Below are 15,572 nucleotides of genomic sequence, written 5' to 3'. Positions count from 1 at the left end.
GGGCTGCACTGAAACATAATTCCATGGATTCTTGGTTGGGCTGCAGGGGAGCCAAGAGGACAAGATTCGGAACTGTGGGTCTTGGACTGCAGTCAGTGGGTCGATGGCTACGCTGCAGAGAACTGTGGGACCGGGGCTGGGCTTCTGTTCAATTTAAAATTGGTTAATTTAATACAGTATTTTACATTTCATTGCATATATTTTCAGTTTCTAGCACAGGGAGATTAATTGAAGAGATGAAAGTCAAACCATTTTTTGCCTTGTTCTGAAGTTAGGTCTGAGGGACCCAGTCTCCAGTACCAAGATCAGCAATTTGCCAAATAAAATGCACCCCTTCCATCTATGATCGAATTAATTCAGTGGTTCTGTAAGATTTTTCTTGTAGAAAAGCAACAACCATTTTGTGTATTGTAGTGTAGCAACATTCGTGTGTGTATAGGCATTTATATAGCGCACTACTTACCCGGAGGGTCCCAAGGCGCTTCGACCGCTGCGAAACCCTTCCTGGCTTCCCTGAGAGATGGTCCCTTAATGGGTATCTCCAGGGTGAGACCAGGCATCCCCGGCGATCTGGTGGGGCCGTTAGTGAAGATGAGGCAAGCTAATGCCCAGAGTTGCCGAGTGTGATCGCTGATCAGAGTGGGCACCGAGGCGAGAGAATTATCGAGTCCGCTGACCCTGGTCCAGAAACCTGCCACGCCGGGAATCGAACCCTGGTCCCGGGCCGTCCTCTGCTCTCGGGTCTGCCGCCTCTAACCAGTGAGCCACACTACGTAAGGGGACGGGGTAGGGGTAAACTGACTCCCGACCCTTGTGGGGAGGTTCCTCTGGGTCCAAAATTAATAACAGAAGAAAAACAGAAATAACAGGAAAATGAATTACAAAAATCAAAAAATGTGGGGTAATGTCTGTGTGGGGTCGGCCACCAGCGGGAGGTTGGTCACATAGTCTGACTGTGCGTGACAGGTTTGGGCACCCGTATGGGTGGGGGTCTCTGCACCCAAACCTATGCTGTGCACTGTGGAAAAGTGTGCATGGCGGGTGTTGGCCAGTAACAGGGGAGGGGAGGTGGATGCAGGACCTGGCCACATGCCAGGCCCTGGTATCAACACCATGCTGTGCATAGCTGAAATTGCCAGAGGGGTGTTGGGTATGGTAATAAGATATTACTTTACTTTTTTAAAAACTAGAAATTCACTGAAATGACCGTAGGCTAAAGTACCATTATAGTTAGGTATGGTAATAATATTTTACTTTACAATGGAAAAAATGTCAGAAATTCACTAGAAAAAAAACAAAGGTTCAAGTGACGTAGCTGCAATCATGAAATGGGTATTATTTAATAAAATTCCATTCCAAGATGGCAACACAGGCATGCATGTGTCAGTGCTGTGATAAACTGGTGGTCATTAGCTAATGTCAATGCAAACGAGTTTTGGCAAAGTCAGTAACTCAACTTTTTACAGTCAAGACCCATTGGCTTTAGTAATGCTTACTAATTTGCGAAGTTTTCACTCCTTGACTTTCATGTTACATCCCTGCAGCAAATACCAGGCAGTTGAGGGGCGAAGGGCGGTGCAAGCGTTTATTGATGTGATGTCATAAGGGTCAAAGAGTGTGTGATGCCACCCCTGGTATCCCCAGCATTTTGGTGAATTTAAGTCCATGGAAGGACAATGGTTTGAATTGTTACATTCAAAGCTATGACATGACGGATCACTAGGGTGACCAACCATTCATAAATTTCATGGACTGCCCGTAATTTGGGCCTCCTGTCCGTAGTCCATAAGGGCTTCTTCCACGGACGCCTTTTGTCCGTAATTTCAGACATTGGAGTGAGCTGCCCCATGCAAGCAGCCTGTAACTCTCACTGCACGGGCCAGCTCACGCTCCTGCTGTGATCTGTGGCCTGGAGAGCAGCCTCTACCCGACCTGGCACAGACTGCTGTCAGGCCCATTATCAATCTGTATGGTGGCTTATTATCACATACAGGATGATAATGGGCCTCTCTACCCAGTGATAGCATTTCCGATCTAGTGTTTTTTTTCAATGGGGCAGAGGTGGCATGTAAGATCTGAGAAGCTTTCAGCTTTTATCCTTTTCTTCACTTTTTTTTTTGAATATGCAAAGGCAGGTGTTCAAGTTTCACCCGCATACACCCCTGATGCAGTGAGTGCAAGGTTCTCTCAACCTAATATAAACTAATTTTGACTTGTGCTTGTGTTGATTGTCTATTTACTCATGCACTATTGCGCGATGTGTATACAAAACGTACTTTGAGTCCCGAATTTTTGTCCTGAATTCTGACCTTCTGTCCTGAATTTTTGTCCTGAATTTTGACCATTTGTCCTGAATTTTTGCACTCACTGTCCTGAATTTGCACCCATGCCAGTTGATCAGCCTACGGATCCCAAAAGCAGCTTCTTTTCAGCTGTGTTGCTTCACTTACTGTTTAATGACAATAAATAATATTTCCCTTTCACTGAGAACAACTTCAGTGTATAGTGAAATAAACCAACCGAGACACAACTCTTTGCAGGAGCTACCAGCTAGACAGACTTTGCAGGGACAAACATATTCAGACATTTACCATCAACTACTAAGGCAGAATGAATGCCCTGATTTGTTGTGCTCCTCATGCAGAAACTTGCTCCGAGCACAAGATGAGGACTCCCAGGGGGGCCAGGATGGAGATGGGGGAGGGTATGGAGCTGCAGAAGCGCAGTGCCCTGGGAGCCGATGAACGACGGAGGTAAATGTAAAGTTAAACTGGAAGAAATCAACAGAGCCGGAACAGAGGTCTCAATCAAATAAATGTTGGAAAGAAGCCTATATTTACCTCAGCTTGGCTTAGTTTATTTCCTGTAGAGTCACGCACAATCATCAGCCGAAACAGGCACAAAGCAGGATTCATGCAAACTCTGCGTTCAACACGCTTCTTACGAGGCCGGATTGCTTGATCACAACACCAGAAAGAAAAAAGAAATACACGAGGTAATTAAATACTAGACTAAATGGGACAAACCTTTAAGAAACACCACACTTAACATTTAAGAATAAAATCAACATGGAAGGGTAAAGGTCACAGAAGATCAAGGAAGACGCTAATAGTTGTGGCTTTTTCCATTTTCTTATCGATCAATAATATGTTTTTTTCAGCGAAAATGCAACAGCAGAGTTATTGCTGACCTTTCCCTCACCCTTCTGTTGTGTATAAAATCACAGCCAAATAACAAACGACTTTATAAACTGCACAGTTTTCCGACCGAGAACCCCATGTATTCAGAAAATGATGTTTTTGTTCTAATGCTTCGCCCGAAAATATATCTCAGGTCTCAATTTCACTCAGAAACCTAAATGAACGGTTGTTTAGTTTTCAATTTGCGCAGCCTCTGCTTACCACTTGATGTAGTGTGGAATCATAATTTAATGCAGATTGCCATTCATGTTTCAAGGCTGATCAATGCAAACTCTCTTTGCAATCTGCACCTCGGTGTCATTTGTCATAAAAAAAAACCTGGTCTTTCTAGGAGAATCCTTCGAGGTCACAGATTAAAGAGGGTCATTTATAAAATAATTAAATATTCTAGTTTAGCTTTTCATTTTCTATTGTGGGGAGCCCCAACTCTTTTGAGGCTTTGATTTCTTTCGGTTTCTCTAATCACTTGATAAAACACTAGGGGCCCAATGTACAAACCTCTTTTGCAATCGCAATTCGTACAATATCATCTAGTGTGAAAGCAAAAAGGCTTTTCCTAATGCACAAAAGTCCTTTTACAATCCGAATTTTGTTCCCACAAGTAAAAAGGATATTGTGATCCATTCTGACTAGGAAAACCCTCGGCGTTGTTTGCGTAGTAGCGCTACGCATAGCTACGCGAAGTGCACTTCGCACCACGCACGCTATGAGTAGCTACATGAACTGCGTAGTGCGGTAGGGAAATGCTGTTCGCACTGATTACACAATGCAAACATCTTGCACAGTGCAAGCGTTCGTTTTCAGCCGCTCAAGTACATTTGTACTTGAGCGGCAGCTTTCTCAATGCGGCCTGGTAGTTTCTCATCGCGAGCGGTCACGAGCATATGCGACCACTCGCAATGAGAAACTTGACCTCCCACGCGTTGAGAATCTCGCCTGGAGGTTTATTTTCCACGCTGGCGAATGGCAACTTGATGTTGCGGATCGCGAACGAGGAAAAAGTCTCGCCGGCATGTTGATTTTGCTCACTCGTGGTCGCCAACTTGATGTTGAGGACAGCGAGCAAGCAAATAAAGCCCGCTACGCATTTTTGCACTGTGCTACGTGCAATTTGCGTAATGCGTAGTAGCGCAAAATACACACGCTCCGCGAGCGTAGCGTAGTACTACAACCAGGGTTACTAAGAAGGGGCATGAAAGTGGCACCCACCTTATTTCTGCCATTTGGAAAGAAATATATCAATTGCTTGTGACTGCGGTTGTTAACCATTGATGAGTTGAGGACCCCCCCTCCCACACAAGTTGGGATGGCAACTGATTTACAAAGGGAAAGGTGTCCCTGTGAGTCATGTCAGCAACCTCGGAGAAGAGGTGGTCTATTTTGAGATCCTCTGCGAATGGACAATTTGCAGTGCAAATTTTGAGTACAATGGGCAGCAACGCATATTGAATTCCCACCCGCAGACTAGTGTACAAAATCAGATCCCTGTTTTGCAAATGAGAATTATGCTTCAGGCCTTTTTATTTCAAAATCAAGTGTTAATTTGTTTTCTATCTCATAGCAATTAAACATTATTTACTTTGTCTATGATTCTGGGCTTAATTTTGATTTGTTCAAGTAAGTCCTGCATACCCCATTTAATCTCCAGTAATGATGGCTCAGCTACTGGAGCTGGATAATTATAATCAGAACATTGGAAGGCAGGTTGAGAGTTCCATTGAAGACAACAGAGTGGCTCTGGTAATATCATGGCTGGTATATGCTGTTTGCTCCAACTGTCCAATTTTTTCTTTCTGTTTCTCCCTTTTTAATGTAGAACTTTCTACTCTTAGTGGGTAGAATGCTCTAACAGTCTTATAGCCCTTCTGCCCAAGGCTATGGCAATCATTAAAGGCCCTCTCCCTCGTTATAGACTGTGGCTCAGGCCTACAATTCAGGTTCAGGGCCTTTAACAACTGGTATAGCCCTTAGCAGTGGGCTACAATGCTATATTATTTCCTAGATCATCTAGGCAGTGTTTTGGTCTCTTGCGCTCAGCCAATGTGAGTCAGGATTAATCCAAGAGAGGTTAGCTTCCCTTATTTTTTACTATGTCTTTGGCCTCTGTTTCAGATATCAGATTAGACCCCACTAAGTCCTTGCAACTTTTCCTGACAGTTTCTGGCCGCTCTCACGTTTTGTCCTATCTGATGTTTCTGAATCTGCTGAGACCTATGAAAGGGAATTTAATTGTTTGTCAGCGCTCTCCAAGACCGACTATAGGTTACTGGTCGCTAGACATGCAGTTAATTGATGAGATACTTGAAACATGCTTTGGGGAGCTTTGGATACGTTCAAAACAGAGGATAGGACTTTACTTCTGGTGTTGCCCTTAAGTCACTTCCCTAGTGAATCAATTTTCTGCCAGGGATTAAGATTTAGCTAGGTCTGCTAGGTGGCGAGATTTTGTAGATGCATAGCTGTTTTTTTTAATGTGAGTCTTTACGTTTGTCTGTGGTTTTTAACACCTACTTTCACCCCAGGACACATCCAAATGGCAGACAGGAACACAGAACACAGACATATTGGCATGGCCCTCTCTGCAACAACGATCACCGGGCTCTTGTGCGTCTGTCCAATGTCAATGGGGAATTCCTTCATTTGCATGGTGGCTTGCATCTACGCAAAAAATGAGGAAAGAATTTGCCCCTTCACCCTTTCTGTATACTGATGTGAGGACAGGGGCAAAAAATCTCTCGAGATTCTGTGCCACTTGGAAAGTGTAAAATTTTAGGAGCGTGTTTCGGGTCTCTGGGACTCACCAGGTAACACCCCAGAGGGAACTTGCCGGGAGATTCCGGGCACCCCTTCAGAATCAAGAGGGTCATCAAGCAGTGATAGGCTGAGCAGCAGTTTGAATCTGCATCTTCAACTTTTATGGCTCTACTCTAATAGTCATTATTCATGGGAAACTGTGAGGACACAACTGTCCTGTTGAAGGAAGGGATGGCTGGAAGGCCTTGCAGTTTTGTTGTGACATTTTAGCTGACCTGCAATGACATTCAGACCTGCAATGATCTCCAACATAAAATACTGTCGAATAAGAACATGACATCACTAATATCCAACAATTATAAAAAGATGTAAAATCACTGCCTCATTGGGAGAACAGTGTTATAACTGCTGTGCAAAAATAATATGCTTTTACAAGTGCTGTAAAATAGAAAATGATAAGACCACTGCACTGAAATGAAAGTAAACCATGCCCATGCCCATGCCCTGCAGTTGAAAACAAGGATTGTGTGAAAATGTCCTTCTCATAACCAGGAAACCCATGCAGTCAGAAAAAAATACCATTGAAACTACAAAGGGGCGAGGGGAGCAAGGGTTATGGATAAGCAAGATTTCTGAAAATAACAGGAGCAAGGGTGACAAACACATTAAACGCATGATCATTTCTTGGTAATGGGTCCAACGTGAAAGGTTTCTTAATTTTCACAAATATGTATGTTTATGTATGTGTAAGTTACAAGTGAGGGCAACTGAGAAATTAAAAATGAATACTCAATGGAAAGGTTGATTCACCATTCAAGATTATTCATCTCAAGTGGAGCTGCTGTACAATTTGAAATACACAATTACATTATACTGTGCCCGAATTCGGAATTAGCCCCAAAATCCAATGGCTCCTATTTAAGCGAGATTACCACAAGGTTACCTTTCCCCCCACAAATACCCAATTGCAAACAAATCACACCGCCACGGTTCAGCCGTGAGAGACTCTGGAAACATGGAAGCAATGGCAATCCCTAGGCTAAGAACGGGACGTTATACGTTATCAAGCAAAATAAAAAAATAGAAAAATGGCAGAATGATTCCATGACTTCAATGAAGCTAGGGTGACCCAGTATCCATGACTTTCTGGCTTAAAGGCCTATCAAGTTTCTATAACTGTCTATCAACGTAGAAACAAATACACCTTATTTGTGATCTGCCAATCACCCAAATTAAACTGAAATGGTCCTCCTAACAGAACTTAACCATGGAAATATGACTTTCCTGCCTAAGAAATGAGACGTTCACTGCACAATTCCTAAACATGCATCAAATTGTAACGAGACACATTTAAGCTTGTAAAGACAACCATGAAGGATTTATTCTGCTTATTCTGAACCAGTGTCATTTATGGGCATATATTTATTAAAGATTTGCGACACCCTTGCAACATGCAATGGGGCACAAGAGCGATGCAACTCTTAAGTTTGATTCATCAAGACACACAAGGCCACCTTGCTTCGCCTTGCGTGGCTTGATAATTCAGAGAGTAACACAAAGCAGCACAAATCGCTCTGCTGCATTACTCTGTTCAAGGGAGGCGTTCCATGGGTGGAGCCTGGGGGTTCCCCCCCATCCACCCACTGATGTTGGCACATTCTCAGAATATCCATCAGTGGTAAACCTGGGAATGCATCAAAATCTTACGCCTCCCCAGGTGAGGGGTAATTTCGAGAAATGTCTTTATTTCTCCTTGTTACTTCCTCTTTCCATGTGTGCTACAGTCTGCAGCACACATAGAAAGAGGAAAATGCCTCAAGGGATTGTTTTTGTGCAGAAAGGTGTCAGGTGTTCCTGCACAAAAACAATTCTGCGTACAACGCAGACAACCTTGCTCCATGGTGCAAGGGTAACTGCATTGGCACTAGGCTGCCAAAAGGCACCAGCTCAAGGAAAGGACAGAATGCATTCCATTATGTTACATACAGCACATTCCAGCCCTTTCCCTTCCATTCATATATTAAAATGCCGTAACAATGTCTAGAAACTTTCTTTACACTTTGAAACACTCAAGACAGTTTAAACAATTCATTTAGAACACAGGCACAATGTAATCAATGTTAGCATAACGGTACCAAGCACTTGTTTCAGTGTTGTAGGAAAATCTGTCTTTTGCCTGGTTCCACCATTTCTTTGACAGAACAGCTGGCACAGTGGGACTGCAGGTTGAGGTTCTTTCTGGATCATCATAAACAGGGTACTGAACGCATCGACCCCTCCACAGCTGTGACTCTTAGCATTGCCTCACTCAAAATTTAGAGTTCCAAAAAAAGTGACTAAGTCACAGCATAAAAAGTGAGAGTGACAAATGTGTCCAAGTGTAACCATTGAAGACACTGCTTCACTAGCTAATGTTTTCACATTTGTCCTGCAGGTAGTTTTTTTGCTGCTAAACTGCCAAGTTTCAGTGGGACCATAATACCAATCTCTTTGCAGCATTGTGGCTTGGCCACTAGAGGTTTTAAACTTCCATTATGAAGTCGAAGTCAGAAGATAAAACTGTTAACCAGGGTTAACTTCTAGGTTTTGCCTGACCCCCAGTCCCTTGCAGTCATACACACCCCTTAAGATAACTTTGATTTTAAGTTCGCATTCTTTTCTATGGATTGCCTTTAACATTTCATTAAAAAATATTTATGGAGTCCATAACCAATTTGTGTAATTTTCATGCTGTTTTCATCATTACATTTTCAATTTCTTACTAAATTATTTGACTATGTGATGTGGCCTTTTGAAGGCTTTACTCGATGGATGGGGTGAACGGCTGCAGTTTTTTTAGTACCAGGGCACTCTGATGAGCAGCTCTTAGCGGTTTAAAAATTCTTGATTGATTGAAATTATTGTGTGAATTCTCTTTTTTATTTCTCAAGCATATCATTGCAACAAAACAATGATTAGTAAGCTGCTATTTACAGTCTTGTTTGAAAACCATCTAGAATTGTACCAATTCTAAGGGTCAGAGGAATAGTCACAGAAATACAGGGACAACATTTAGGAAAGATTCTTATTGCTGCATTTGACCAAACGTCTTGTCCAACAGCAGTTCACTTTTTAATTTTCTGGGAATCTTTCGGGAAAGTGATCTTCAGAAGACAGATATGAATACCTTGGTCAGTGTGTCATGAATGTTATTATGGATTTCCATCAACTTGGCCGATCACTGTTGCATAAACTATGACTCTGGCATAATTCTACAAGGTTTTGTTTCCCATCCATAGGTGACACAGGTGAACTTGGTTCAATGCACCAGTACTGAACGAAAAAGACAGGTTACTGTAGCCCAGCAGAAACCCACCCAATACACTGTTAAGTTGCAATCATTGCTTTTGGGTTATACTAACAATCCCAAAACTGGGATCTAGGGTACTGTGGTATTTTATTTATTTAATTATTTATTTATTCCGTTTATGGAGCGCGACAGCTACCCAAGTAGGGTTTCCCGGCCCTAATGGAGACAGGAGCAACATACAGTGGGTAATAGGTTATTGGTTAAAGAACCAGGTTTTAACTGCTTTTCGAAAACGGCCGTAGCAGCTTTCTGCACGAATGGCAAGCGGGAGGGAATTCCAGAGCCTAGGACCCAAGGCGGCAAAGGACACCCCGCCCATCCTAGCAAGTCTGACCTTAGGTACACAGAAGAGTTCTTGGGTAGACGACCGCAGTGTGTGTGTTGGAGAGTACGTAGTCACCAGGGATTCAAATATCTTGAAGCCGTGCCTGCTTTTATTTTGTACATGTAGCTTAGAGCTTTAAACGTCACACAGCTCTCCACACGGAGCCAGTGAAGTTCCCTGAGATGTCCTGTAATGGGTTCATTCCTTTTGCAGCCGCAAAGTAAGCGCGCAGCAGCATTCTGGACCATTTGGAGGCAACGAGTATCCGCCTTTGTAGCCCCCAGGTAGAGTACATTGCTGTAGTCCAACCGGGAGGTCACCAAGGCGTTGACCACAGACCTCTGGGTGTCGGTCGGCAACATCCACAGTATCTTCCTCAACCAGAGCAGGATGGTAAAACAGGTGGCCGTCACTTTCATCGCTTGCGACTGCATTGTAAGGCCCTGATCTGTGGTCACCCCCAGGTTGTGGACCTGCGCAGATGCAGGTGGAATGGGGTCCATTTCCGCCGGCCAGTGTTTGGAGCACCACCAATCAGGCTTATTCCCAAGGATAAGGATCTCCGTTTTCCCCCCATTGAGCTTTAGCAAATTTTGGTTCAACCAAGAGGCTATTTCGCTGAGCCCCGACTGAAGGAGGGAAGTGGGGGACTGATCCGATTGAGAGAGGGAGAAGACAATCTGCGAGTCGTCCGCATAAGTGAACAACGTGAGCCCAGCACGCTTCGCAATGAGAGCTAGCGGAGTAACGTATACATTGAAAAGAAGAGGGCTGAGGATTGAGCCCTGGGGAACTCCAAATGGGGAAGCATGGACCTTAGACGTCGAGCAGTGGGAGAAAACATGGAAAGTCCTATCAGCCAGGAAAGATTCAAGCCATTTCAGGGCTTTGCCACCAATACCTAAGGAGCCCAGGGCTCTAAGTAGGATGGCGTGGGAGATAGTATCAAAGGCCGCACTGAGGTCTAATAGAATCAGTGTGACAGTGTCCCCTCTGTCGAGCATACAACGAATATTCTCGGTGACTGACAAGAGTGTAGTCTCTGTCGAGAATCCTGGGCGAAACCCTGACTGAGAGTCATGCAACAAATTGTTGGTCGAGACGAACAGGGCCAGATGCTGGTAGATGTGTCTTTCCAATACTTTGAAAAAAATAGGTAGTAATGAAATCGGCCTGAAGTTAGTGGGGATTTTAGGATCCGCCGTAGGTTTCTTCAGCAAAAGAGAAACCATGGCGTGCTTCCAACACGCAGGAACACTGGCCTGATGTAGTGAGGTATTGAGCGTAGAGCAAATCCTGGTGAGCTGAGGCTCATCCAGAAGTCTGAGGACAGAGACAGGGAGAGGATCGTTAAGTGAGCCTGATTTGATTTTAGCTTGATGTGCTGATATCGAAGACAAGTTAAGTTCTGGCCATTCGTCCAGGCGGGCATATGAAAAAGGCTGGATGCTCGTGAGGCTAGGGCTGTTGTCTATGATCGGGGATGTTTTACCCTCATTATGCTCAGATATGTCTTGATAGATTTTCTCAATCTTAGTGGTGAAGAACTGGGCCAGCTCCTCACACTGGAAACTGTCCAGGGGCGGTGGTCCAGCCACTGTGCCTGATCCTGCTAAGTCCTTGACTAGCCCGAAAAGCACTTTAGATTTATTTACGGCGTTGTTTATTGTTTTAGTGACGTAGGTGGTTCTGGCCTGACGGCACGCTTTATGATAGCGCTTCAGTTCCTTTCTGTAGGCCTGATCTGCAGTGGTACTGGAAACAAACCTGTGTTGTTCCTTACAATACCAAACACACAAAAGGTACTAAGAGCAATAGACACTTATAAATTAACAGCATTTATAACAGCATGATGAACCTGTTTCTCAGCACATCTAAGTTAACCACACATAATATCATATAAACAGCAGCAGGCATGTTGAGAACAACAATAAAATTAACATTTTTAACATAGTTTAAATGTAATTTAAAACCTGATACCCTATATCCTTCTTCCATGCACTACACTAGGAAAGCATGTGAAGTAGAACTTGCAATCTAGACCTTCTTAGGGAGAAGCAACACAATCAATCAATCAATCAATTAATTAGGGGTTGGTAAAGCGCACCTACTAACACACAAGGGTCTCACCGTGCTAGGGGGGAGGGAGATGGCTCCATTGAGTGCTGGGGTCATCCGAAGAGACAGGTCTTGAGGTCCTTCCTGAACTGGAGCAGTGTGGGGAATTCCCGTAGATGGAGGGGGAGGTCATTTCTGGCCTTGTCTGCAAGGTAGGAGAAGGACTTTCCTACTGTTTTGTAGATGCATGAGATGGTGGCCAGAGAGAGGCCAGATGATTGGATGTGTATATTGGGTGCATGGAAGGAGAGGCGATTGTTTAGGCATGCTGGTCCGATGTTGTGGAAGGCCTTGTATTCATGACCAAGGAGCATGAAGGTTATTCTTCTTTTGATGGGGAGCCAGTGGAGATCATTGAGGTGTTGGGTGATGTGGTTGTGATGGGACATGTTCAGGATCAGTCTGGCTGTGGCGTTTCGGACAGTCTGGAGTTTGCGAAGTAGTTTCTTGTTGATTTTGGCTTAGAGAGAATTTCTGCAGTACAGTTTGCTACTGATGAGGGTGTGCATGACCATTTTCTGGATTCAGGTGGGATCCATCTGAAGGTCTTTTGGCGTATGCGAAGGGTGTTGAAGCAAGCCAAGGACACAGCGTTAATCTGGGGGTTCATCGTGAGCGATAAGTCTAGCCATGAGTCTACCTTGTGTCATACCTTGTTGACAACAAAAGCTGTGGTTATCAGAGAGGCGTGAAGTCAGTGCTCCCTGCAAAAGGAAAAACACACAGCAGCATTATTTCACCTGGACTCTGCCTGTTAGCTGCATTAGGTGTGATGTGGCATCTTCTTGGTGCACTGGCAGCAGTTAAGACCATTTCTGGCAGTATCTTGTGCAGTAATCGTTGCAAAAGGGCCTCTCCTCTCAAGTGGGCAAGTTACAGCCCTTTTGTACTATCTAATATTTCTGAAATAAATTTAGGAATGTCTAACATAGATTATGTGCATCAAGGTGTGCGTCCCAGACGTATCTTTATGAACTTATTTGGTTATATGTCTTTGTTTGCTCTTTTTTTACCCTGATATTGTGATTACTAGACACTTGTCCCATACTGATATTGCATAAGGTGTAATATCTATATCTTTGTCTCAATGGCTTGAGATTTTCACAGTTCTTGGAAAGATAAGGCCAGACAATGCTTACGTCAATGGCATACATGACAATGAGTTTGCATACATCAAGGAAAAAGGTGACTTTCATTACCCAAAATTGAGAAAATGACAACTCCCATTACCTAAATTGGAGTCCAGGCCTACTTAAAAAGGATTCAGACCTTAGGGGCTTTAGGTCATCTGCAGAGACACATAACTTAGTCATTTTCCACAGAGAGAACAATATTTCCTGGTTACTCATAATTTTATGGAACCACTTGCTAGCAGTCTCCTGCCTTTGTTTATTATTCTTATAGATTGCATCATCAAGTTCTCTTCAGCTAATCCTGGCATGACGTTTTGTGATATTTGTGATCAAAATTTGCAAATGATCAACACATCATGTGTATCTTTTTGTGTTTCTTTGCAATAGAAATAAGGTTATCTTCTTAATGTATTTTCATTGTGCATTTCAGCATCATACTAAGAGGGCGGTATTTGCTGACTGGAGAATGAATGAATGGATCGATGGATGAAATGCCATTTATACAGCACAAACAGCTGCTCCCAGGTGCTCAAACCAGCATAATGGCCCAGTCTAAACCTAAAACTTCCTAAAAAGATGATACCTATAAAAGTGATTCTGAATCAATCTGTTCTAAAACTTTCAGTAGGACGCCCCACATTTTAAGCCCCAGTAGGGTGAAAGATCCACCTCCTGATCTTGCCTTGTGAATTCTGGGAATACATCTTAAGCCCTGGCTGAAGGAACAGAGTTCTCTTCCCTGGGTATATTCCCTAACTCTTTACTGCAGATATAAATGCCCTTTTTGTGAACAGCTCAAAAAAGCAACCAAAAGGGCCTTAAATGTAATCTTTTGATTGATTGGTAGCTAATGTAGGCTCTTTGAGCCCACTCAAATAGGCTACCTCTTGGGGTGGTTCAGGATCAGACAAGTTGCCTCATTCTGAATCAGCTGGAACTTGTTTAATAGCCCAGATGAGACCCCCAGATAGAGAGCATTCACATAATCCAGTGTGGTGGGAAAATGCACAATGTCTTTTAAAATATGAGCAGGTAAAAATTCCATAGTCTTTTTAAATGACTTCAGTACAGTGAAACACTTAACTGTGATTGCCCTCACTTGTGGTTTTAAATAGAGATCCCAATCAATTTGTATCCCTAAATTTCTCAATCTCGATGTAGGGATTGGGGATTCTCCACGATCTTTAGGCCACAGCCGGGTCAAATTCAAAGGAGCGGAGTTTTCAAAGACCAAGCCTGCGATTTGTCTGAGTTCAGCTTAAGGCAGCTACACAGCATCCAGCTTGCTACCATGGACAGACAGCCTTGAACTTTCTACATACTCTGTACATACAGCGTCTTCAACCTGCTGGAAAACAAACATCAGTTGCATATCATCAGCAATGGAGACTATATTGACTATATTGAAACCCCACAATTCCGTTAACAAAAGTGGGGCTAGCTGCTGATCCTTGCGGAACACCATGTCTCAGATGTTTGCAGCTTCAAGTGAATGGTGGGAGATAGATGGCTTACTCCTTGTCTGAAAAAAGAACTTTAAAAAAAGCTTGGCTTTACCCACTATCCCAAATTCCTCCTGCCACTCCAACAATCTATTATGGTACACAGCATCAAAAGAAGTAGAGAGATCTACAAGAATAAGCACTGCTTTCTCTCTCTGGGGTCAAGTTTAACTTTGACAAATTTGGCCATCTCTAGAAGTGAAACTTCCATGCTGAAGCCAGGTTGAAAAACTGATTGTGTGGGATGTAAGATCCCCTTTCTTTCAGTATACGGTGAGAGCTGCTTCTTCACCAATTCTCCAGCATTTTCCTCAAAGCTGTAAGTACAGAAGTGGGCCTGTAATTACCCAGACAAAGTGGATCTGATTGGGCTTTTTCTAAATAATGGCAGCACTAAAGCCTTTTTCTAGGCCTGGGGACTGATCCTAATTCCAGCGATTGATTGAACAGTGCTTTAATTAAGTTAAGTTAAGTTTCAATACTTTCTTCGACAGCATTGTCATAAAAGCATTTTATCCCTATTCTACACAAGAATAAATACTATACTAAGTTAAGATCGATTTAAGATACGCATTAAATACAGAATGCTGGCAAATTTATACAATTTAAAAAATACAGGGTCACTAGACCTAATATTAAAAAATAAGTCTAGCTTAAAACAAATATACAATTCATCATTCATAATTAATCGCAGTTAAAGTGCGTGTGCGGATAATCCAGGCCCAACCCAAATATTTAGCGAGGGCAATTGCAAGATTGGGGGCACAATTCAATCTTAATATTCTTAGTGCTACTAGATATTTTCTTATCCCCAAATTCTTACACACTGGTTTTAACCATCTACTTCTTGGAGCAGCATACATAAGGCATGCAAACAAAAAGTGTGGAATATCCTCAACATGGACCTTGCAGTAGCAACATGTTTTGACATTACTTGGCGACCATTTTAAGGTAAAAGCATTTAGAGGTAGGCAACCAACTCTGAACTGGAAATACAGTTTTCTGTCCAAAGGTTTTGTGATCAGATCCCAGTACTGCTCACGGTTTGGGGTGAGTTTACTCTCCAAATACTGGGATGTCAGCATAGAGGGTTGATTGGAAATTAAAACAGATTGGTGGACCATGTCCCAATACATTTTTTTCGACAACACCTTAGATGGAAAGGCGGAAGGGTCAGTAGTGGTCCATAAG

The sequence above is a fragment of the Lissotriton vulgaris genome, chromosome 4_1, assembly GCF_964263255.1.
Source record: "Lissotriton vulgaris chromosome 4_1, aLisVul1.2, whole genome shotgun sequence".
Lineage (NCBI taxonomy): Eukaryota > Metazoa > Chordata > Amphibia > Caudata > Salamandridae > Lissotriton > Lissotriton vulgaris.
This window is presented reverse-complemented; position numbering follows the sequence as displayed.